Below are 22,290 nucleotides of genomic sequence, written 5' to 3' on the forward strand. Positions count from 1 at the left end.
CTTCACAAGAGCTTCAGTGGTTATTTAACAAATTTCATATAGTTATTTTAGTAAATCATGGTATCATCAGTAGACAGACAGTTTCCCTTGTTCCTTTCCAGTCTTCATGTCTTTTGTTTCTTTTTCTTATCTTAGTTCAATGGCAAGGATTTCTAATAAGATACTGCAGTGGGATGATGAGCGCAGCTTCTTCGTGTTCTCCAAATTAGGATGGAAAGAAAAGCATCCAATATTGTACTTAATTTTATTTATAGATTCTTCTTATCAGTTGTGGGAAACCCCTTTCCCTTTCTAGTTTGCTAAGAGAATTGAAAAAGATTAACTCTTGTCAAATTTTTCTACATATATTTATATGGTCTCATATTTTAGTTGCAATTTGTTTGACTACCTGGCCTTTGAGATAGATATTTCTAAATGTTTTAGCTTCTTTTATTTTGAGAATTCAACTCTGAATTGAGAAGTAATTGAGAGTTCAGTGAATTTTGAAGAACAACGTAAGCCTGAATGAAGAGGCAAATTGAAGAAAGTTCCTCAAAAAGCAATTATCTAGCCCTTGATCGATTCGGTAGCATTTAGATTGGGTTTATTTTTATTTATTTATTTTTAAATCCAACACACAGTGCTTCATTTCTTCTCAAAATCTCTAGGGAGTCCTTCTCCTTTCTAAGTCACATTGTGATAAAGATGTTCATTACATATTTGAATCAAGTCTAGAATAACTCGTGACCATTTTGCTTTCAAACCATTAGTCACTCACATTGCAGACTACCTCCCCCAAACTAAATCACTTGTTATAGTTTGTGTCTTCATTTTCTGTACTCAGCTCTGATGCTCATGGTTAATAGTCATCACTGTTAGTACCTGCAGCATTTCATCTCACCACAGGATCACTCAGTTATGGGATTTTATAGCCTGTCAGAAATAAAGTTTTATTTTATGAATCATTTTACACAAGCAAACAAATCATTTTGTTGGTCAAGGGTGTTTCATCACAACATAATGATGGCAAGGAATTTTGGGATTAACTAAATGATGGACATAGAATTTGATATGGCAGATCTCTTGCATAATCTTTTTAGTCTTTTATGAATGGTCATATACACTGTGTACCATGTAAACGCTGAGTGGCTATTAACTTCAATATTTATGAAATCTCTTAGGTGTTTAAAGGCATCAGAGTTAACATATTCACAATCCATTTTTGCTCTTTGATTAATTTTAAATAACAATCAGTATTACAAATGCTTTAGAGAAGTCTCCATAATAGACAATGCATTAAGCACTATTAGATCATTAACTTACAGTAGGTCTCATGCTCATCAAATTTTCTATGGGTAATAAAATTTGAATACCCTTTCTATTCCATAGTGTGATTTCAAGGACATTTTATCTTGAGCAAGGGCATTTAGACTATTTAGTCTCTTTGTTTATTTTCCTTCCTTGATAAACATATGGAAGATAAAAGATTTTTTTCTATCTAGAATACATTTTGGTTTACATTGGAATTTGATATAAGAGGAGTACTCCTTGGGTACCAGGGACTGAAGACTCTTTGCTGAGAGACTAATGGGTATTGTGGCAGGATGTAGCCTCTGTCAGGATAACTCCAGAATATGCTGTGCTTCTCTGGTTGAAAAAATATTGTAAGGAATTCTCTCCCCCCCTCCCTTCCTCTCTCTCTCTCTCTCTCTCTCTCTCTCTCTCTCTCTCTCTCTCTCTCTCTCTCTGCATGTGTTTATAAGGCAATGCATTAGTTAGCTAGCTATTGCTGAGCAATAAGTTACCCTGAACTTAGCAGATTAAGACAGCAAATACACATTACATCACAGTTTCAGTGGAGCAAGGAATGTGCATGTGCTTACCTGGGTGACCGTAGCTCAAGTTCTTGGTTATGTTGCAAGGAAGCTGTCAACAGGCTGTCATAACTTTAAAGAGAGTTGTTAGTGTATGTTGTGGTATTTTGAAATAAGTATTTATGTGGACTAGCCGTGCTGATCTGACTAAAATGCTCTTCATCTTTCATACCTGCCATTTTTATGTATATGTGATGAGAAATCTACTTTCTTATCAGTTTTAAAGTTCATTATAACAATTCTCTACCAGATCTCATGGTTACAATAACGTTATATTATTTCAAGGGGATAATTATAGGAAGAAAAATAAGACTTTAAAAACCCATTTGCTTCCACTGTAGGTCTTACTCTGAGAAGATAAACATATGTAGACTGTAGGCCCGCCATGCCATGTCTTCATGGCATCCTTTAGGAAGGACATGGCAGCAGTTATTTGGGGTTCCTCATTTGAAAAGACAAGGGAGGCCTGAAGAAAAGATCTGCTTGCCTGAATTTGTCAAAGAGGAAGGAGGAGGTTCACACTCATCATGTGTCATGTCATATATGGTCCACAACAACTGCATCAGGGCAGCATGCTGGGTCACCCTCATTTTACAGGTGACTAAATTGAGGCTGAGTAACTTGCCTAGAGGTCATATGGTTAGTGTGTGATCAGAGCTGACAATTCAGCTCAGGACATCAGGCTCCTAAACCCATTAACTTCCCCAGCAAAGACACTTAATCCTCCACCCCCCTACTGCTGATGTGCTGATGTGGGCTGGTGCAACTCTTCAGACAGTGCCCCAGCTTGTGTGGTTACTGTTAGGACTTTGTGGTAGGCTGAGGTTCACACTGTGATTCCCGTAGTGATGTTTCACTGGGGATACTGAACTGATGTCAATGATGAGCCCCAGCCCAGCACTAATAACAGGGCCCTCGGCTCCCTTGCTCCTCCTGACTTTTCTATACCAATATGTGGCTCTGTAAGGTCTTGACTGTGGGTTGAGTGACTCAAAAGTTGGGAGTTGGAGAATGTGGCTGTGTTGGTGCTCTTCCATACTTCTAAGGATCTCTGTGCACAACTGGTCCACAGCCCTAGCTGGCTCCCTCTGCCTATTCACAGGACAATAGTTGCCCCTTAGTGGTTTCATGTTCTGAAGTTTTAGTTATCTGTGATCAACTCAGGTGAAAACTATAGAAGCAAACAGCTGGTAAATATCACATACTGTGAGGCTGGCAGTCTAGACCTACATTCCTCTCTCCATCTCATCACGTAAGCATCATCGTAGTGCATCCCAACGAGTCAGGCACAGTATGTCAGGAGAAAGATCTTCTGAGATGCCACAGTCATGTAGCATTTATTATGTGTTGTAATTATTTCATTTTAATTAGTTGTAGATATTTCTCTTATGGCACCCAATTTATAAATTAGGCTTGATTACAGTTATGCGCATAGAGGAAGGGATATAGTATTTGTATGGTCTGGTTTTATCCAAGGTTTCAGACATCCATGGAAGCCTTGGAATGTATCATTGTACTTTAGGGAGCACAGTCACGTGCTGGCATGAAGGAAGTTCTGAAAGTCAAATGGCCATTTGAACTGTACATGGGAATATCCAAGTACCCATCTATTGTCAGCTCCATGGAAGAGGCTGCTCCGTAGAGGCCTGTGGCCCTTGAGAATTTGCTTAGAAGGTCCTTTTATTCCTCCCCCCACACTACTACTCCCTGTTATTCTTTTAGTTATTTAGAATGTAATTTTGTAGGCAGTTTTTTAATGTCATAAAGATGATAAAGGACCTTTTATTCAGGCCATACTTTTCTCTTGCATAATTCCTAATTCAACTTTTCTCAGTATCCATTCATTTCATATTATATAATATTAAGGTTTAATCAGATCTGAAATGTTTTCCTAATTTTTTCTTGTGTTCTATTCTTTATATGTATTTTTCATTCTCTAAAATAGTCCAGTGGGTAGGGGAGGAGACAGAACTAGGCAGGTGTGTGTGTGTGTGTGTGTGTGTGTGTGTGTGTGTGTGTGTGTGTGTGAGACAGTGTCTCTGAGAAGGTATCTATCATCAGCCTCATTGTGCTGAGCTAATGTTACCTCTTGGTTCTGAGTTGTTGACAGATAAGCACATTAACAGGACAAGAGATGACCAAACAAACAAGAGCAGGCTCAGTTATGTGATTAAATAGAATAACAAATCTCACATGACACACTCTATAAAGCCTAATCGCTATTGTGCCCAGGGTAATTGTCCTAGAGACACTAACTCTTCAAGAGTCTGCAATTAGTGCAAACTTTACAGAGTGCTTATGAACCAGCATGACCATGGTTTGTCTCTAGTTTAGTGTCTATCACTGGGAAAAGAACAATCTTTTACCTCTGACCCCCCTGCACTGTATTCAGTAACCAGTATTCCTCACACATGCTGGCTTTTATCCTCACTCAGAGGCCTCGTCCATCTTTGACAGCCTGCCCCCTCCCTGATTGCCTTGCTGATGCTCTCTTGATATTGCCCTAGGTCTTGGTTTCTCTAAGTTTCATGATCTTTGCAGCCTCTGTTCCCTGGGCAGGTTACCTGAAGACTCTGAGCAGGGGTAACCTGCAGTATTGGGGGAAGAGGGAATGGAGGAGCTTGGGGGCTTAATATGAAGGCCCTGGCTCTGGCATGAATCTGAATTAATGGAACCCCGGAAACGGGGAGCTCACACCTGCAGGATGGGACCCAAGCAATGGAGTCTGCACTGCCTCCACCAGCACTCCAGGACACGAGTAGCTCTCTTGGCCGTTTTCACTGAAACCTGATTCTTCCAGAACATAGGCAGGCGAGAGAGGATTTGGACTCTGAACTCCCTTCTCTCCAGAACTCACTGAAAACTGCCTGACTAGATGAAAAGAAAGTGCTTTCCCTACCTGAAGTCTCCTGGATGGAGCAGATCTGCAGCACAAAACTTGCTCCTTCTCTGAGGCTCCATCTTCCCTCCCCGTTACCTGAGGCAGGGCCTGATGTTTCCAGGTTCTTGGCATCCTATTCAAGAATGAAATTGAGATGCACAGAGACTGCAGAGTGGCAAGGAAACTTTATTCAAATTCAAGTGAGTAAAGGTTAGAAAGATCCACAACAGCCCACAGGAGTGAGGGAACTCAAGGGCCCTGACCATTACTTGGAGCTTTCTTTTATGGTATTTAAGAAAGTTTGGTTATCAAAGGGCATAGTTTTGGTGGTCTTTATTTTGATTGGCAGATTAAGTTATATAACCATTTTTCTGCTGTACTTGCCTCTTCCCAAAATATATCTCATTTTAATTATTTTCATGCCAAATGAAATTTGTAGGTATGTGATGGTAAGTGCTGTGTTTTCCCTAACAGTTCTCTTAGAGGACACAATTTGGGCATAAGTGAAGAATGACTGAATACAATCAGTCCAAGTTCGAGGATTGTTAATGGGAAAAGAAACTTACTCCACTGTTCAGAGTAGGGTGTGCACGTAGCTTGATGCCAGTGGGGGTCACAGGTTGCTAGGTGAATTGTTTGGAGAGGAGTGTGCAAGTATAGTACATGCAGGTAAGGGTCTCAGGCTGCCAAGTGCGTTTACAGAAGAAGGGTGTGTGAATAGCTCAAGCCAAGCGGAGTCCCAGGTTGCTAAGCTGTTCCCTATGCTTGTCTGCCTTATTTCCTGTCAGTTCTCAGCTGCAGCAGAAACAAATTCAGACTAATTCCAGGAAATCCATGTTCTCAAAAGCAAAAGGGAGAGAACAGCCTCTCTATGAGGGCTAGAGGGCTAGCATCGTGGACTGCAGAGCCAGGACCAGTATTAAAAGTGACATGCTAGCCAGGGACAAGACTATGTGAACACAACACTATACCTATAGTCCTGTTATCAAGGATGGATGCCACCTCTGCTAGACTGGATGAGTGACACTTTTGTAGGCTAGGGGGATCTGTGGTAAGAGGGTACCAGGCTCCACCTATCTCTTTGTATGGTAAGCTCCTGAGTTACAATCAGGCTAGGACTGACTGGCGCAAATCCCCTCCTGTGCCAGTGATACCAGGGTGGCAACGACTAATGCCACCAAATGGACAGTTTGGGCCTTCATCAGAACATGCAAAGTCAAATGCCCCCGAATAGAAAAGAAGTTAAGAGAGCGGCTGCCAAATAAGAGTCTCAAATATCCTCCCTGTGCTACCCACAGACCTTGGCTTCTTTGTGAGCATCCTTCCTGCTCTGATGGAGAGCACTCAGTCCTCTCTGGCCACTGTGTTGGCCCATGCTGAGGTATTACTTACAATGGGGCTCATGCACAGTGGAGAAAGTCCACATGGTCTGATTTGGGGTCATTGCGGGTGGCCCTCATCGTTGCTTGTCCCTGAAGCATCCTGTGGGAGTCTTTGGAAAGCTGTCTACTGAGATCTGCATGTAGATTGCTCCATCCAAACCCGTGGAGGCCTGGCCGCCAATGTAGCACTAGTGGGAGGCAGGTCCTTTAAGATAAATTAATGTCTGTCTCTTCATGATGGATTAGATCTCGTAAGAATGGGTTGCTTCAAAGCACGTCACCTCTTTGTTCCCCCTCTCTTTAGTACCTGCTCACTTTGTATCCTCACACAACCTTCCATCACAAGTGTCCCTCACCCCCCACGTGTCATGGCAGCGTGAGGCCATCATCACCTGTGGCTCCCAGGCTTGAACATTTGTGCTTCCAGAGCCTTGGACTAAGTAACCTTCCTTTGTAGATCCCTCAGGCTCAGGTATTTTGTTAAGACACTGGAGAATGGACTGAAATGGTGTCCCAGAAGTATCCCCCACTTTATGCTCACTCCTTCTGTTACCTACATTCTTGTGTCCCTATCTCCAGGCCCCCATCTCTCCATGAAGCCTTTCTGTTTTTCTCCTACCTACACCTCCTTTTCTGGCCCTCTCTGGTTAAGGCCAACACAACCCTCATCACTTTGCACCTATCTTTTTGTTCCTTCAGAGTAGCAATAGGCCTTGCTAACATCTCTGAAACACTAGCCTCCAGTTCTCCTGTGAGGAAGGTCAGGCCGTGCAGGAGCACAGAGTTAGTTCCCTTGCACAATGTCTTCTGCCGTGCCTGAGGGAGACAAGAGTTGACCAGACTCAAGTTCAGGGAAGAATATGGCCTCTCCTCAGGCAGTCTGCTTTGCTCCAGTATTTGCCCTTCAGCCTAGCACAGGACTCACTGACAGAGACAAATGATTGAAGCAAACATTTCGAAGACTTATCTTCAATGCAGTAAACAGCTTGGAAACAAATATGTGTGTGTTCTGGGTGGTATTTTACCATAAATGTCTATCAAACCTACAAATACTTCAGCCTCAGAATATAGTAGAGCCAAAAAGCTTCTAAAGATTTTAAAGGGATTAGCAATGCATATGAATAGGACCAGGTATGATAATTATTCCTGCAACAGTCTCTCAATGGGCAATTAGAGGATTAACCATACAATTTGATCAAATGTTCAGGCCGTTTATATACTGTACTTAACAGGTCTAGGAATAGATCTATTTGTCTTAATATAACAGTCATCCTTAAAAGAATCACTCAACTGAGTCATTTACCACCATTAATTAAATTGAAAGCACTACCACTTGGAATAACACGGCAAAACATAATGATTTTTCTGTCTCCAACATCACAGAGAACTTCAGGCCTCTTTGGAATTTCACAACCATAAGGCATTAGTCCTGTGTGGATGGCGGCTCCAGATCAAAGGCCTTGCATATATGCATACACTTTATGTACAATCTGGGTAAGTCTTATGTAAGAAAAAATGGTATGACTAAAGGTTAATTGTAGAACTCCAAGGAACAATACCGGAGAACTATTAACTCGGGTAGCAATGAAGACACAGATGTTCAGATCTTAAGAGCAAGCTTCCTGCTTCCAGCAAGTGAATCACCTACATTATGACCATAGCTCCCTTTGTATGTGAACTCAGAGATTCCCAGTCAAGATTCAGCTCGATACTCTGATTTAGCTATTTCCTTTACAAGAGACATTTGCTTTGAAAATAACATGACTCTTTACAGTGATTATATATCTGTATGTTTGTTCCCTAAGAACTTCATCAAAAGCATTTGTTACCTCTTGGGGGTTGCTTAACCCTTAGGACAAAGTTATGAAAGCCATAGGTCTCTCTGCTGCTATTCGCTCATAACCTCAGGGGTTCGGGCTCCAACACAGAGTGGATGTGGTTGTTTCTAGCTTTGTCTAATGAAACTTCAGTTTACAGGCAATGTCACATTTACTCATGAAGCATGAGTTCTGTGTGTCGTGTGGTAGAACACAGAGTCTGTTTCTTCCAAGGTATCTTGAGGGGTGGCCTGGAGTATTTTCTGTCACAAATGTTGGCCTTCTACACCTCCACCTAAGTGTCTTTGGGTTGCTGTCTGCCTAGAGTTAGAAAGTAGCCATGTTTGTGCACACTGTTCTGTTTGGGAAACCTCTGAGTCAGGGTCTGCTTCTTGATATACCTGTGTCCTGTGCAGAGATACAGCCAGGTCTGCCCATGGGACTCACTGGGGCTCAAGGAGAGTGGAGATGTATCTGGATCTTTTTGTTGTTCTTAATACCTGCAAGGACTTCATGAGGAGCAAGACTTTAATCAGACTCAGTGGGGTCCTAATCTGCTCCATCTGTTGCCAGGGTGACCTTGAGTGACGTTGGGTAAGGTTTCTCTATTTCTGTAAGCCTTGGCTTTCTTGGTTTTGTTTTGCTTTGTTTTGTTTCTGTTTAGTCAAGGCAGGGTCATGGTAGGTTGCCCAGGCAGGCCTCAAACTTGCAATCCTTCTGCCTCAGCCTCCCAAGGACCAAGATTCTAGGTATATACTGCTATCTCTGGCTTAGTTTTCTCATTATAAGTGAAGAAAAGAATGCTGGCTGTGGACATTCTTGGTGACATATAAATTCAGTGTTTCCAAAAGGATATTCAATTCATCAAATATTTGCTGCTACTGGGGTTTTGGTGTAACACCACAGATTCTGTTGTTTGATTTATATTGCTTATTCATTTACATTTATAATCTTTCATTTTTAAGTTGACAAGTAATAATTGCACATGTTTGTTGTATTGTTTGGTGATTCCAGGAATGCACATAACACATTGATCAAACCGAAGTAATTAACATCTGACTTTCCTTGTGTATGTATCGTTCTTTGTGTTTGGAGCTGGCACACACCTAGTTGTAGTCTTCACAAAACATGTAACAGGCTTTTGTGAACTATAGCCATCTCACTGTGCTGTTGAGTTAGTGCTCCCTTCCATGTTTGGATGTCTGTTGTCCAGTCTCTCTCTTCTCCCTTTACAGCTTCTGGTAATTAGAACTCTTTTTGAAAGACTGCTGGGGTCCACATATTAGTGTGGCTATGTGAAAGCTGCCTTTTGGCATCTGGGGTCTTTCACTGAACATCATGTCTTTCGGCTTCATTCTCTTTTGAGGCTGAATAATATTCCATTGATTATATACACTGTAATGTCTTTATTGCTATGCTGGTGGACAGAGCATGCTGAGGGTTGAGCATATGTCCTGGCTTCTGTGACTAATGCTGCAGTGAACATTGATAGTGTAGGTGCTTCTTCAGGACACTGCTTTTCCTGGCTATGGACCCAGTGATGAGATTGCTGAATCACTTGGTGGTCCATAGTGTTCTCCAGAATACCGTACCAGTCACATTCCCAATAGCAGTGTATAAAGGTTTCCCTCTCTCCACAGCCACACCACCAGCCGTTCTTTTCCTAACTTTACTTTGACTGTCTTTGGTGAGAACTGCAACACAGATATGTGAGAGCAAGGCAGCTGTTCTGGAGGGATCACAAAGCAGCACAACAGATGTAAAAACATCTGCAGTGATGCTCAGAGCCACGAGTGCTCTGTACACTCTACCTGACTCAGACCCTGTGAGGAAGAAAAGGAGAAACATTGCTTTTTGTAGTATGATGGGAAACGGTTAAAGGTAAAATAGCATTGTAATTTTGAATGGATGCGATTGTAATTTCACAATATAATTGCACAATACACTATCAAGCACACGCTCTCCTAGGAGCTGCTGTCAGTTCCACGAGGTTCACTCGTCTTCTAGCAAGTGAGAAAACCAGAAACACTTGTACTTACAGAGATGAGCTGTGGAAAAGATCAACAAACCGTTCTTTTTCTTGCACAAATTTCTTCCCAGGAGTGAGCTCAGGACAACATGCGCTGTTGAGATGTGGCTTGCCATGGAGCCCTGTAGAGTGAATAGGAATCAGTGTCCATTGTCAACATTATGGTATTCCTGCTGTGCTTAGGAGCAGGAGATAAAGTGGAGTGAAGTCCATCTTTTAGGAGCTAAAGTTTAAAACACAGCAGTGCAGAATACTGTATGTTCAGTGTCCTAGGAGTAGAGCAGAAGACGAGGCTTTTAGAGGGGACATCACGGTAAGAAGATGGGACTGACTTGAGCCTCAGGCCCATGAAGAGAGAGAAGGTGGCGCCCTGGCTAGAGATATGAGGATTCTGGTACCCATGTAAGCAGGTATGGCAGTGAAGCTGACCTTAAACACTTATATAGAAATATGGAACTGTATCTTAGGGTCATGTCATGTAGAGGAGAGGGATGGTAGCACTATTCTGATAGAGATAGACTGGGGAGAGGAGACAGTAACAAGGGAATGCTAGGAACGTGTGTGTGTGTGTGTGTGTGTGTGTGTGTGTGTGTGTGTGTGTGTCTGTGTGTCTGTGTGTCTGTGTGTCTGTGTGTGTGTGTTGGGGTAAGGGGTAGCTGGCCTGGAGTCAGGCCACTGGGATGGAGCTGTAGAGGTGGAGGAAAAAGATGTTATAGAGCAGTGGTTCTCAACCTTCCTAATATTGCAACCCTTTAATACAGTTCTTCATGTTGTGGTGACCCCTAGCCACAAAATTATTTTTTTGCTACTTCATAACTATAATTTTGCTACCGTTATGAATCATAATGTAAATATCTGACAGGCAGGATATCTGATATGCAACCCCTCAAAGGAGTTGTGACCCATAGCTTCAGAAATCCTGCTACAGAGGAAGAAGGATAAATGATACTTACAAGGGAAGTTCTGGGCCTGGAAACTTGCAAAATCATAGTGAGAGGTAAAAAAAAATAGAGGGGGAGATATTTGAGCCACAAAGTGATTTTTAATAAACCCCAGGGCTGGAGGAGCAGTGCTCAGTCAAGGAGGAGCCGAGGGCGAGGTAGGAACCCCGGGCTGCATAGACTGTGAGAGGGAAGGATCCTGGGTTATCTATAGTGAAATGAGCAACTGTGCCCTGGGCCACCCTCACTGGCCACTGCACAGACTCCTGCCTCATCCATGGCACTTCCCAGACTTGCAGAGAGCACACTCTGATGTTTGCTAGCTCTACTCGTGCCGTGCTTTAGTGGCTCCGTGGTTACTGGGGAGTAAGGGGAACAGAGAAGGTGCTCAGTGGCACAAACTTAGAGTGAGTTCTGGGGCTCTTACATCTGTCATGGCATGAAAAATGTGCTGATTACTTCAGTTATTATAACCATTACATAATGGGAGTGTGTGAAACCCTCATGTGACACATCTGAGTACCTATGACAGGCGCATCAGAGTAGAAAAATCATCTTTGGTGTCATGAGGACTGAAAGATTGGAATGAAGAAGCTCATACCAGGAAACAAAATGTTCTTATCTTACACAAGTTTGGGAAATGGTAGTTTTATTCCTCTAGAACTTTCTGGAGCTCCTAGTGTGCTGAATGCGTATGGCTGCCTGGGAGATCATGGAGAATCTAGAAGCCTACCTGCCTATGATGCCTTTAAAGGAGCATTGGTTAAACAAAAACAACAAAAAACAAAAAAATTGTAAACTTGCATCCGATCCTTGCTTCTGAAAGTGTTCAGAAAGACTGTCCTAGGAATCCCAAGGGAGCTGACTATGATGGGTTGGTCCATGAGATGCCACTCATTCTTCAGCTATCGCTCCCAGAGTCTGATCCAGATTGGATGACCCAGAGGACGTGTGTACACTCAGAGCTACAGGTGGTTGGAACAGGGACTGAGGTGTGGCTGAGGTCCTGGGATGTTTCCCTGTGCCCAGCACCTGCAGGCATTGGCAGGGACTTCCTATCCTGCTGACCTTGGTCTGCCAACAGGCTGCTTTGCATGTGTGTTGTATCTCCACGTAACAGATGGGCTCAAGAGCTATGCTGTGTCTAGCCACCCTGCTCCTTTGGCCAGGTGCGTATCTCTCATCTGAGATGAAAATCTGTGTCTCTGCCTTGAGAATTTGAACTAGAGGCATAGGGTTTGTGTCAGTTGAGGTGGGAGGAAGGACAGTGGAAAGGCTATAGAGCTGAGGCCCAAGGCTAAAGATCAGGGACAGTGGGAACCAGTGTCCTGGGTGGGTAGGAACACCTTATCCAGAGGGAACTAGGAAGGGAGAGAGGGAAGGAGAGGAAAAGGGGAGGGGAGAAAATGAGAATGAATATGCTACTTCTTGACTTTCTTATGAGGCCGAGGTTCCACAGACAGGTTCACGGAGTTCCTATTTTTCCAGATACCAAGCAATAAAATATTTTTTTTCTGCTCTGTTTGATAATCAAACTTGCTAGGCTTTTGAGGTGCCCAGTGGTACACAGAGATCATATTTAGGAAATGATACCAAGAGTGGGTCTTGCTGAAGGCTGAGAAAGCCCATTGGTTTGCAGGGAGTGTGTGCACACAGAAGCCTGCTGTGTCTATGGCACTGTAGATGCCAAGGGGGGTGCCCGAGCTCACGGAGCCTCTCCCAGAGCACTGGGAGAAAAGATGGAGCCTATATACTGAGGAGGATTGAGTAGACAGAGGCCCCATGGCTGAGGGATGCCAGCTGGTGAAGTTCCCACTTTTTTCTACAACTACTGCAAGCTTTACAAAAAATAATATTTTTGTTTATCTATATATACACATACACAATATGCTCTATATGTGTGTGCATGCATGCATGAATGTGTGTGAGTGTGCTTACTTGTATATGCACATGTGGAGGTCAGAGGTTGACATCGGGTGTCTTCCTCAGTACTTCGCCTTAGCTTTGGAGATAAGGTCTCTTTCTGAACTGGAGCTATCTGGTTTGGCTAGACTAGCTGATCAGTGAGCTCCCAGGATCCACCCTGGTGTTGGGGTTACAGGTGCTCGACACGTGTCTGTCTTGTGGAGCAGGTGCTGTGGATGAAGCTGCAGCTGTTCTGTTTGTGAGCTGTGTGGATTACTTGCAGTAGTTCTGTTGGTAAAGGCTTATAGCCTCAGAGCAGCTGATCCTTGGAGTGGGATACGTTTACAGTGACTGTGGTCCTATGTACTGTAGGATATCTTGTAGCAGCCCTAGCCTCTCCTCCCTCCATGGGACATGGACACAATGACAACAGAATGTGTCTCCTGACAATGACAAATGTCCTCTTGGTTGGGTCCTTTCTGGAAGGTGAGTGATCTTTCCAGTTAGGAACCATTAATATAAATTAAACAACCAAGACGGCTTTTTAGTTTTTGCTTTTGGTCAGAAAAGGGTAAAGTAGAAATGAGACAGCGTATTCTAACACTCCATATTCTACATTATTGATTTCACCTTTATTTACTCCCAAAATTAAATGGGGGAGTAAATTATGTTCACATATTCATGAAGACTCTAAAATATTTTTGGCACCTTGATGCCAAGCTAATCAAGAATTTAGCATGTTTGAAACAGCAGCTGTACCTGTCCTAAGGTACCCCAGCAGTCTCCAATAATGGGATGCCACGAGCAGCTGTTGAGGGAACACCTCTCATGGATGACTCCCACCTCTTTTGAGGATGCCATCTGACCGTGAGTAGTCTTTTGAGTAAAAATGTGGATAATGGTGTTGATTTGCTCCACCTAAAATGCTTCTCTTGCTTGAGTGTGAGTCCAGGTGTGAAGGTCTAAGCAATATGGCTTATAGAATTTGAGCATGCTGATTTGTGAACTCAGATCCAAGGAAGAAGTCAAGGAGAGGCATGTCCCATTGATCAGCCAACAGTTACAGACAGGAGCCAGGAGGGAGCACACACTGCTGCTGTTCTGTTGTGAAGTGTACCCCAGGGTTCTGCCTTGCCAGTACTTTCTAACTCTCTGTGTGACAACAGTTTACATATAGACTACATCATTGCTAAATGTATTCTTCCGCTGTGATGGTCAATTTTCATTGTCAGTTGAGTTGGATTTGGTATCTGATCTGGTGACAGACTCCCTCAGGGAGCCTACTATGGTCTGCTCAAATTAACTTCCTGCAGGTCGGCCCCAGTTTCAGAGAAAGAAGTTCTCACAGAAGCATGTTCTCTTTGTCACCTTCCCTGGTTCCCACCATGTTCCCACCATGGAAGAGGGAAATAAACAGGGCACAGACACTTCACTGAGGGGAAGGAGAAGCAACTGGTCATGCCTCCCTACCCCATAGTGGAAAGGAGCAGAGTGGACAAGCACTGGTGGGGCTTGGGCTCATATAGAAACCAGGCCTCTAGAAACTTCAGTGGGAGGTTATGAAAAATCCCTGCCTTGTCATCTTTGGGGCTGTCCTTTCTCTGAGAAAGCTGGGAGGTTTAGGGCTGGAAATGCTCAGAAAGCCATCATCCAGCTGTGGTCTAGCAAGCTGGAGAGTGAGCTATGCAGAGGTGGTAGACGGTGGCCCATGGTGTTGTTTCACAAAGAACTATCTTAAGAGAGGTTCATCAACAGACTAGGAGAGCTCTTGCCCCACCCAATTTATCCAGCCTCTAAAGGCTTGGGTTCCAATGACCATCCAATTAACTACAGATAAAGGCGCTAGACAAGGAAAGGACAAACTTGTCTGCTTGATAATGGTCATTGTGTGCTTAGATCCTGAGACTTGGAAGGGTAAGTTCAAATGAAATACAAGGGTAGAGTGACAGGACATTAACTAGGGAAGAGACAAGTGTGGCCACATTCACCTGACCATCTTTTCAGCTACGCTGTTAGTCTGCAACACTCTAGGAAGTTGACTCTTTCTGTATGGGTTCCCAATGAGGAGTGCTATCTGCTGTATACATTCTTTTTAAATTACAAAATACTTTTCAGCACTGAGGATTGAACATAAGGCTGGATGCATGCTACCACTAAGCTATGTCCTCAACCCTCTTACTCATTACTCTGAGACAGAGTCTTGCTACACATCTCACACTGGACTTGCACTCACTCTACTCCCAGGAAGGCCTTCAACTTGCAATCCTCCTGCCCCAGGCTCCTAAGAAGCTATATGAAATATGAGTTCCTGATGGGATTTTAGCTCTTTGCTCTGAGTTCAGGCAACCAGCACATGAAGGGCTTCTGCCTGCCCACCAATGATGTTAACCCTGGTGAAAAGCATTTTCCTAGGAAGGAGATTTGTTCTAGACGTTTCTGTGCTGATGGATTCAAGGAAATGGCATAGGGCCGTGCTTGTGTATGAAGCTTCTTAAACACACAGATTACAGAGTGATTACATTGTTATTTGGAAGTCAGTGAAGCTGGCTAGGACTAGAGTGCTGACAGAGAGTCGGATTACACAATGATGATATAAGCAGTGTAATCCTCGGGCTCTGCCAGCCTGTGCCCCAGGTTCATTCTGCAGTTTACAAAGGTCTCTGAACTCACCTTGTCTTCATCTAATCCATGTATTCACAGTAGTCTTTGAAAGTGACATTCAGTGTCACTGCGCCCTTCCCTATAATCTGCAAAGTAATGTTTAGGGGAAGGGATGGGCTTGCTTTATTTGTTTGGATACCCTGTGGCTAGATTCCTATAGCTTTGTAGATAGAAACTTGTATCTTAATATCTGTGGCTTGAAACTTGCAGTCTTGGACTTTTGTTAAAAGCACTGAACAGTGAGTATGGCCAGGCAAGCTGGTCATCCCAGTATTTAGTCTTGTGGAAAGTAGAAGAGAAAAGGTAACCTTCTTCAGGTTGGTAAACTGGGATGATACTGTACCACAGGCTGTGTGTTCTTGGGTAAAGGCTAGCCCATCCTGAGATGAGTTGTTATCTCTCCCATGGCTCAAGTAAGCCACTCTATGAGCCACTGTGTGGAATGAAAGAAGAACACTGGCAAAGTTATTAGGCCTGAGGTTCCCACTGGGACGTTTGTCCTCAGAAGACACTTAACTTCTGTCAGGAGGAAGATGCTGTGTGGATTAGAGGGCAGAGGTCTAGGGTCCTCCTAAGTACCTTACAGAGCACAAGGCAATACCATGCTCCCCTTTTCTCCTTCTATCTGGCAGAGCCTATTGTGGCATGACACTATATATGCATTTTCTGGTCTTTGTCTGTCATCTGAATATCAGTGACACAGGGCAGGGGACTCATCTCGTTTTATCCACATCTCCCGAGTGTCTGGACAGGGACACTTGTGGGGTGCTCAGAGTATCTAGTCATATTCTATACTACTTTTTCAGATGTACAAAGAGGACACCTGGGTCCAGCCCTTTGTTTCTACCCATCCTGAGAGTGACAGTACCTTCTGGGGACAGCCTTAAAAAGTGAGTGGTAAGTGGCCTTCAATGGTTCTTGTTTCTAACAGTTAGGGGGAAAGGAGCTGGGAGTCTGGCAAAGTGTCCTGATGTTTCAGAGACCTTGGTGCTTGCCTGGTGTGATTTCCATACAGTTGTGTGGTCTTGAGCCATCATCTCTCAGGGGCCCAGCATCATCTAGTGCCATAGTAGGTCACCTCTAATGTCCCTTAACTCAACATCGATGTCCTCTTTAGCCACCAATTAGCTTCTTGTTCTTGTTAGAATGCAAATGTCATTTGGACAGAACACTAAAAGCTTTCTGGGACTGCCCACCCATGGTGAGATTTCCAGAGCCTTTTCAAAAGCAGACTTTGATGAGGGAACAGAACCAGCATAAGTGAGTAAGTATTGCATGAGGGCAATGTTGGGTCATCAGGAATGAGGGGGAAGGAGTGAGGAGGGAATACAGAGCCAAAGCACTCAGGTGAGCATTGCATGGTGCAGGTCTTGCTAGAGGGCTGGGGTAGAGAGTCTACTGTTTCTTGGTGTTTCAGGGAGTAGATGTGTTCCAACAGAGGTGTACCAGTATGGGAGAATTTCTTTTTATTTCTGTAGTTGCTTATTCATAGCATTAAATCGTACTTGACTCAAACCTTGCTCCCCCTGACATTTCCATGCTTAAGAAAGACCTAGGCAGAATTTGCCTTAGGATTATTTATGAAGAGAGGCTTTACCAAACAAACCACAGGTGGGTACTCTGAAGTATTTAAATGAGAGAACCATTCTAGAGACTTCAGAAATTTCATGAGTAGAGAACCTGAGATCCACTGGATTGTAGTGAGAATTTCAGAGAAATGGGTTCTGTGCTCAGATAGGCTCGTAATATGCCAGTGTTCCCTGGAAATGTCTGCTGGGGTGTACAGAATGTGCTGTTGTCTGACTGTGGGTTTCCTCTCAACACGTCCAAACATTTCCCTTGGGACACATTTGGAAAGTGCTACTTTGGAAGGCATGGGTCTTACAAGTGTGTGTGTGTGTGTGTGTGTGTGTGTGTGTGTGTGTGTGTGTGTGTGTGTGTGGTGTGGTGTAATAGGAATCTTAAAGAGTCTTTATTAATAAAACAAACCCGGAGCCAAGTATTGGAGTGAACACTGGAAGATCAGAGAGACAGAACAAACCACAGCTAACCTCACCTGGCCAACTTCTCAGCTGATCCTGTTTCCTCAGACTAGAAGCCTTTGAGTCCTCATATCCGAATGGCTCTCAGCTGAATTGCTGCTCAAAACCTAAAAGCTTAACCAGCCAAATGCTTAACCAGCCAAATGCTTCTAGTTTCTGGTCCTCATGCCTTATATATCTTTCTGCTTTCTACCACCACTCCCTGGGATTAAAGGCTCACTTTCTGGGATTAAAGGCATGTGTCACTATGCCTGGCTGTTTCTAGTGTGGCCTTGAACTCACAGAGATCCAGAGGGATTTCTACCTCTGGAGTGCTAGGATTAAAGGTGTGAGTGCCACCATTTTCTAGCCTTTGTATCTAGTGGCTGTTCTGTCTCTGACCCCAGATAAGTTTATTAGGGTGTACAATATTTTGAGGAACACAATACCACCACAGTTTGGTGTGCTGCTAGTGCCTAGGACACACTAGATAAGTGCTCTACCACTGAACTGCATCCTCAGTCCTAAAAAAAAAAAAATCTTCACTACATAAATCTATTATTGAACCTGTGAAGTCAGGGTCTGGAGTGCCAAGTCCTGTATTAAAGTGGAGAGCTACTGGGAGGTGGTGGAGACCGTAAAACAGGGAGCTCCTCCTGGTAGAAGTTCCTCTGCAGGGACTGTAGACACTCCTTTCCTGCCCCTTGCTTTTGCTTTCCTGCTTTGAGCTGAGTATTTATTTGGTCATGTGTACTCCTACTGTGACCTCCTGTTTCACTCAGACCCCAAAACAATAGGCCCTCCAACTCGGCACCAACACCTCTGAAAACACAGCTAAGGCAGCTCTTTTCTCTTGTGAGTCCATTATCTCCATAGTAGTTCTATTTGTTGTTCTAGAACAGAAGGCTGATTGGCTCATCAAACACAGTGGAGGTGGCCTATTCAGTGCATTTTCTGAAATCTAGGAGGTAGTTCTATCATTAATTGTTGGGGATATTCTAATGTGCACCTTCTCTCTCCTCTCCAACATGGCTTTGCTCTGATGCCAGCTGATCTGTGTTAAGAACTCCAGGTCAACTGATAAGGAGAGATGATTTGTTTCTGTGTTAAAGAGCACCTGAAATCAAAGTTTAATTTCAGTGTGATATGAATGTTGTAGGTGTTTTGATTTTTACTTTTTTCTTTTAGGGCCATTTCTGCAGGGCAGATTCTTGTCAATTACCCAGCAACAGCGTAAGAACAAGAAAGAAGCCACTATTTGGCCATTACTAGTTACCACGATAATTAAAAGGGGATTGTAATATAAAGACAGTTTGGATGGTTCTATCTGTTATGAGACTGAATAAAGAGAAGATCATTTTATGTGTTGAAAGCCATTGTCATTCATCTATAAACTCTAAGGAGGAGGAACTTGGCTGAAAGGAAATGTAACATTTTGGTGGCTTTGGGGACTCTATCATAGTGCTGGCATCTGAAACCTTGGTGTTCTCAGGTCTTGTACTCTTGGTGTTTTGAAGTTCCATAAAGGCTGATGGCTATGAAAGTGAAAACTAGCAGACTCTTCAGAGGGAGGTGGCACAGCAGAATCATAGGACTTGCCCTGGACATTTCTGGTGGCTCTTCCTTGGGTTTCTTACTACCTGGGCTCAGTTCAGAGGTCCTAGACAGGTGAGACATGTCTCCCTGAGTTAGTGCTGCCTCCTGTGGCTCCAGTGCTCTGTAGCTTCCTCTTAGAGTTCTGTCTGGTAATCAACATCCTTGGGATCCTGGACAAGTCAAGCCCCACTATCCTATGCTCTATGGCCCACCTCCCTGGGCCTTGGAGGCTGCAGGTTAGGATGGTGAGCAAGCCACAGTCATGTCTCATCTCTAGCCAGGCCTCTACAGGGACGCTCTTTCTTACATTGATGCTTTGGTTGAGGGATTGAAGGTTTTCTAAAGCTGGGGCTTGTTTCTGGAAAATGACAAACAAGTTTAATGACATCTATATCTATTATTGTTTTTACTATTATTATTAACTAAATCTACATACCCCATTCTTAGTTGATATACTTTTAACCTATGAATATAAATTGGCAACACTATGTACTGAATGTTTTCTGTAAGCTCTCAAGAATGGGAAAAAAAAGATATTGGAAACAAAATAACAACAACTATGATACTTGTTGGTTCTAAAGATCAGAGTTAACAGAAGGTTATGCAGCTCACTTCTGACACTGCCTCCACTGGCTAATTACATATGTATATATTTGTATACACACATGCACATGAACATACACACATATATATATTCACACATATATACATATACATCTATATATACTCAAATATACATATATATGATTAGTGGCTGAAATCAATGATAGCTAAGACCGTATTCTTTTCCTAGGCATAGATTGTATAACTTATTTTCAATAGAAATTTAAACATTCTTTGTTTGAGCTATATGTATCTGTGGGTTAGTTGTGTATCATATCATGAATTTTAAGATTGCCTATACATGATTGAGCAAAGTGAGTTTGACATCAAATCTCCATGGAGAAGGAGAGGTACCTGTGTGGATAGACTTACAACTTCCTTTCCAGCCATAAGAGTAGTTAGAATGATGATAACCTTGACTCAGATTTCTGGATCTTGTTTACAGTGTGGAAATGCCTTTGCAATCTCAGTGGTTGGATTTTGGTTTCTGATGGTGAAACAACTTTTACAGGGGATGCTTATGTAACTGAACGCTGGGGCCAGGCTGTGGAAGGCAGCAAACAAGCTACCCTGTGCCACTTCTCACCCACAGTCACTGTTGTCCTGAGTGTTGCAGTCCATGTGGCTGTCAGTCACACCTGCCACCTCAGGTCACCATTACCATTTTCCTCCTTAGCATAACATTGAATTTGCTAAGTGATCACCGTACTCTTGCTTTTAGAATGTAAGCATCAGTCGGCGAGTTGACAGCAAACACCTCGTGTAAGTTCTCTGGGAAGTAGTAAGATCTAGTCTGAATGGGAAAACAGAAAGGCCCGTATAGCTATCACTGGGGATGGCTGGCTGTGATGATGTTCAGCTATCTTTGCAGCTTTGTTTATTTTCATTGGAAAAGAGCCAGAAGATTCTGAGAGTTTCAGGAAGATTAGGTAATAAATTTCAGTATTGGGTCATTCTTGGATCATGGACATTTGTGAAGTAAAATTTTTCTTGTTATTTGAACATTTGAATGTCATGGCCATTCCTTCTTTTTGCTACCGAGAAAAGAAAATTGATGCTATTGGTCATCAGCTATTCATCCTTACTTTTTTCCTTATATTAATCAATTATACTTTCAATTTTCTGTGTGTTGTATTATTTGCTCATGTGTATGTATACATATGTGTATAAATGCATTTGCATGTATGTGCACATGTGTGGAGGCCAAAGGTCAATGTTAAGTTTCTTCATCAATACACCTCACTTTAGTTTATGAGGCAGTCTCTCACTGAACCCAGAGCTCACTCATTAGTCTAGACTGATGACCCACAGTGTGAGTCAGAAATCCTTTTGTTACCATTTCTCCACCTTTATACAAGGGTGCTGGCAATCTAAATTCAAGTCTTTGTGCTCACATAGCAAGGACCTTAACAACTGAGCCATCTCTATAGGCTTACTTCTGATATTTTGAGACAAGGTCTCACTATGTATCCCAAACTGGCCTTAGGCTGGTAGCCCCCTGCTGTGGGATGGTCTGTATGTCAAATGTGTTGCTGATTGGTCAATAAATAAATCACTGATTGGCCAGTGGCTAGGCAGGAAGTGTAGGTGGGACAGGGAGGAGAATAAAGCTGGGAAGTGGAAGGCTAAGTTAGAGAGACACTGCCAGCCGCCACAATGAGAAACAGCATGTGAAGATGCCATAAGCCACGAGCCACGTGGCAAGGTATAGATTATAGAAATGGATTAATTTAAGCTGTAAGAACAGTTAGCAAGAAGCTTGACACGGCCATACAGTTTGTAACCAATATAAGTCTCTGTGTTTACTTGGTTGGGTCTGAGCGGCTATGGGACTGGCAGGTGAGAGAGATTTGTCCTGACTGTGGGCCAGAAAGAAAAACTCTAGCTACAGCCCCCTGTGTCACCCTCTGAGCACAGGGATTACAGATATGTGTTGGCATGCCTGGTTTCTTCTCATCTTTTTTGGAGAGCACTGTCAAATAGTTTTCATTTAGGAAGAAACCATTTTTGATTAACTAGCCAATACCTGGTTATCTGCCAAACCTGCCTCTCTACTTCTCAAAGTGGTCTGTCTAGTATGCCTCAAATTCATTTTATTACCTGTTCCCTACTCTCTGCATGTGCTCCATGTCTGAGGTGGTCTGATGGCTTTCAAACCATGGTGAGACTGGGCAGTGGTGGTGCATTCCTTTAATCCCAGCACTCGGGAGGCAGAGCCAGGCGGATCTCTGTGAGTTCAAGGCCAGCCTGGTCTACAGTGCGAGATCCAGGCCAGGCACCAAACTACACAGAGAAACCCTGTCTCGAAACAAACAAACAAACAAACAAGCAAACAAACCATGGTGATTTTAGGGACAAAGATTATTGTCTGGATATCCTTATGAGGTTTACTTTTGATCATCACACTCTCATCCTTTCCTGGTATATGGTGATGTTTGTGGCCCTGCTCTGTCTCCTTACCACTTCCTTTCTTTTGGCTCTTCCCTCTCAAAGCCCAGTGTCCTACCAATGTTACTACTGTCTTACCCTTAGTAAACAGTCCTTAAACTACAGCTTCCAATTTGCAACACACATCTTCATGTTTATTCTGATTATAGTCCT

Source organism: Peromyscus californicus, unplaced genomic scaffold (assembly GCF_007827085.1).
Source record: "Peromyscus californicus insignis strain IS unplaced genomic scaffold, ASM782708v3 Scaffold_8__1_contigs__length_139910024, whole genome shotgun sequence".
In the NCBI taxonomy this organism is placed as follows: domain Eukaryota; kingdom Metazoa; phylum Chordata; class Mammalia; order Rodentia; family Cricetidae; genus Peromyscus; species Peromyscus californicus.